Source organism: Cavia porcellus, unplaced genomic scaffold, assembly GCF_034190915.1.
Source record: "Cavia porcellus strain 051 isolate PalLab524CR breed Dunkin Hartley unplaced genomic scaffold, mCavPor4.1 scaffold_53, whole genome shotgun sequence".
NCBI lineage: Eukaryota > Metazoa > Chordata > Mammalia > Rodentia > Caviidae > Cavia > Cavia porcellus.
The window spans coordinates 172,552-176,704 of NW_026947536.1; the positions used below are offsets into that span (position 1 = coordinate 172,552).

General features: G+C 44.4%; 1 long non-coding RNA gene across 1 annotated transcript; it reads left to right on the forward strand.

Moving 5' to 3' along the window:
• The first annotated feature begins 1,487 nt into the window (after window positions 1-1,487).
• Window positions 1,488-2,926, forward strand: LOC134475069 (uncharacterized). The gene is made up of 2 exons (XR_010046027.1): window positions 1,488-2,177; window positions 2,714-2,926. It is a non-coding gene; the product is annotated as an uncharacterized LOC134475069 (long non-coding RNA).
• The last annotated feature ends 1,227 nt before the right edge of the window (window positions 2,927-4,153 follow it).

Here is a 4,153-nt window from a genome sequence, read left to right on the forward strand (position 1 = left end):
GGAGGCTGAGGCAGCAAAATCTGAGTTTGAGACTAGCTTGAGCAACACAGTGAGTTCAAGGCCAGCATGAACTCCAAAGAAAATCCTGTCTCAAAAAACTAACAGCCAACAAGCAAAGAACACCTAGGTGATTGTTTTATCACAGTTTTGTGTTTGTGTGTAGATTACTAACTCATTGAAGATGGAAGACCTTCCCTGTGTGTGGTTGGCAACCAATAGTGCATCCTGGAGGCAGTAAAAAGGGAAAGGAGAAAGTCTGTCTTCTGCCTCTTCAGAAGAGTTTGAGTCCTTGCCATCACCTTAGGTCTCATTTCCATGATCCTAGCACAGATTCTTCTGCTTCCTTCCAGAGACTCTCCCAGGACTCTGCTGTGAGCTCCAGGCCTTAGACTTATGTGTTGACATTTTGCATCTCCAATGAGCACCTGGCCCTTTTGCGTTCTTCTCCACCAGAGAAGATGGCCTTCATAAGCCTCCTTTGTAAATCCTTATCTGTCACACACACACAAATTAAATCTGATCCTCTAGTGCACCCTGACACAAAATGCCTCTAGCTACCTGTGCAACCTCCCATGAACAATTTCATGCCTCACTCATGTGAAAAATCCAAAGCAGAACTGCAGCAGTGCTGTGCTAATTATGGGTTAGTTAACAGAGATGTTGGTGTTGGGCCCAATGGGTTAAAATTCTGTCCACTGCTTTGTTATTGGAAAAGGTATTCAATGTTGGTGTCTAGGCTCACACAGCTATGAAAATGAAGATAATTCCTAACTCACACTCTTGCAAGAATTAACATATGTAAAGCGTCTCAAAGGGCCCTGGCCTGACACCTGTAAGTGTTACATATTTTTATCGGTACCAAGAAACAAACTCATGACTCCCTACTTTCAAGGCAGGTGCTTATGCCGCTGAGCTAAATCCTCAGCCCCCATGTAAAGATACTTTTAAGATATAAAGAAATCAGATGATGGATACTGAAAGCACTCATTTCTCTGTAATAAAAAGAAGGGCAACAACACAAATATCAATTGTATCTGAGCACTTGCTATATGCTAGGAACCATGGGAAGAGCTCTTCATTGGATCTTCATAGCAGTGCCAAGAGATGAGTATTGCCATTCATAACGGTTTTTTTTTTTAATGGAAATAAACTCTCAATATTTCAAAGCGAAATAATAGGAGAATAACAATAGTGAAAATTGAGGCTCCCAGAACAGAAGCAGTGTGCCTAAGGTCAGGCCAGGGAAGATGTCTGAGTCCAGACATCCATAAATTCCAAGCCTCACACTCAGTCCACTCCTCTGCTTCCTGTCATAGAAGGCCTGGGGCTCAGAGTCTCCCAAAAGCCTCACCAGAGACCTGCAACCACACCTTGCTTCAGCCTGACCCAAGCCCCAAAGCCACGCCCCCTTCTTGACCCCCCCCTGCCCACCACAGGAGGACTACATACCTATTGGGTTCCAATTTTCTGGCCACGCCCCTTGCCCCGCCTCCCAAGCCGCTGAGCCCCACCACTGGCCTCAAGCGAAGATTACATTCCACCTGGCCCAACCTGCGCGGGCCGCGCCCACGGACTGTCCCTCGCCTTGCGCCTGCACATCCCACTCAGTCCCGCGCTGCCCCTGGCCTCGCCCTCGCAGTGGATGCCTGTCTTGTGCACGGAGTCGCCATTTTGCCGCTAGAGAAGCCCTCTGGAGACCTGAACGCTCTTTTTTCAGTGGCCTAGCCTGCGGCGGCCCTGGGGCTGAGGTCTGGGCCAGGTAGGCGGGCGGGAGCCGGCTGTGAGCGGCGGCGCGGCCCGGTGGCCCCGAGGTTAGCGGGCGCAGGTGCCTCGGCGGGGAGTCCTGCCTGCGGTTTCACGGGCCCAGGGCAGCGGGCATGGCTCTGGGGGCGACCCGGCCTCAGCCCGCAAGGCCCCTCTCTCCCTTCCTCCCTTCTCTACTTCAGGAGTCCACACAGCCAGGCCTGGCGCGCGGCCTGGAGTCGTTGGCCCCCGCCAGGCGCTGCTGGGAACCCCGCTCTGATGTGGGACCTGTGGGAGGTCGCTCAGGTCTCACATGGCCTCTGCTGTCACTGAGCCTGGCTGTGCTGAGCCGGGGACATTTACCCCCAAAAGGATGATTTCATTCCACTCCGAGCTCCTCCCTGCAGAGACTGAAAGAGGACCAAGATATTACAGTAAATAGCAGTTATTATTCTACCTGCACATGCTTTGGCTCAATTCCCTTCCATTGATAAGGGGTTTCTGCTTCTTTTAATATTGGTGTCACTTGGGTGTTTAGGTTTGTGGGGAGACTGAATGCAGCATGGGGCTTTGACAACAAGGCAAAGTGTGATCACTAGGGTTTAAAAATTTAAATCCACAAATAAAAATAATTCACCCACATAATTGAACCTTGCTACAGAATATGCATCTTGCCCGTATTCGGCTGTCTCTAACCATTACTACCCAGTTCTGCTCATATTGTTTATATATTTGCATAGTGTTGAATATTTATATTATATGCATAGGTAGAGGTTTAGTTAGTTATCCTGTTACTGACCATGTACAAAAGTCTAGTTCCTCTTAGAAAAGTTGCATTGAGCATATATCATTTTTTCATGGGATAAATTCCAGAATTTGGAAATACTAATTCAGAGTTCTCTGTTCTTTCCCTGCCACTTGACACGAACTGGTGCCTAACGAAGCCATGTTTACATCTTTCAAAATCTAGGTATTTGTCCAATTATCTTGGAAAATTTGGAGTTCAGCAAGATGTTGATTCATTTTCTGTGCAGACTGAGAGACAAGCCACACAACCTGTTGTTGGATTTTGCTTTTAAGTCATGTACCATGTTCATCTTTTTATTCTGATTGACTCTATTCTGTTTTGTTTCATTTGGCTTCATTCTCTTTAAAATAAAATTAAAAAACATTTTCTTGCTGAGCATGGTGGTTCATGCCTGTAATCCCAGCACTCTGGAGGGTTACACAGGTGCCTAACCCTCCAGGGAATGCCAACCGAGCCTGAAATACTTGGTGAGTTCAAGGTCATGCTGCAGTACATAGCAAGACCTTATCTCTGAACAAAATGAACAAACCCTTTTTCCTCTTATCTTATTTTAATGTAGCACAAATAGACACTAATAAAAATATGAAACCCCTTATAAATAGATTAAAGATTTCATATTATGCAGTTTATATACTATGAAACTATAGTATATTTATATACTATAGTATAATTTATATAACTACTCTAAAACTGCATAGTATGAAACTAGTATGAGGTATGCAGTTTCATATTATGCAGTTTATATTCTATGTTTAGTGATCCTGGGGATTTCTGCATGAGCTATATGCCCCTGCACTTAAAAAAAATTTTTTTTTTGAGACAGGGTCTAAATAATTCACTCAATTTCACAGGTTGAGTTTAAACTTGTGGTCCTCCCAGAGTGCTGGGAGTACAGGTTCACGCTATCCTTACTTAGAAATTCACAATAATTATGTATGTTTATGGGATAAAAATGTGCCTTTAATCTATGGCTCCTTTGTAGAAAGAATCAATCTAGTTAATGTACCTCCTGCATTACTAATCTACAAATTCTTTCACAGTGACTAGGACTGCAAATCCCATTGTTTAGCAGTTTTGAAAGCTATTCTTCTTATTAACTCTGGTTACCATAATGTTTAGTGGACAATTCAAAATTTCTTCTCCACCGTGACTGAGATTTTGTATTCTTGGGTGAACATTCTCCTTTCACCAGCTCTTGTGGAACTGATCATTTTTTTTAAAAATCAGACTGCCAAAGAAAGGTGTGAAGGCTCAAGGAACTTGGGGCACATTGCTATTCAGAAAGCCCAAGTAGTGGTACTCTGCAGGCTCCCAGGTTTTATTGTTTTTTTGTTTGTTTTTTCCTTAACTGAATTCTAGGAATTCAATGCAGGGCTGTCTTAGTTACTTTATACTTGTTGCTGAGACAAAATATCTGATGCCAAAAGTTGGGAAAGGAAAGGTTTATTTCTTACAATTTTTGGAAGTTTCAGTCCATACTCAGTTTGCTTTACGGCAGGCTGGCATGGCAGGGCCAAGGTTCATGGCTGCTACAAACAGCAAGGAGGAAACAGGCAAAAGAGCAAGACAGGCCTTCTTTCTGCCATTACATCACATCCTGGC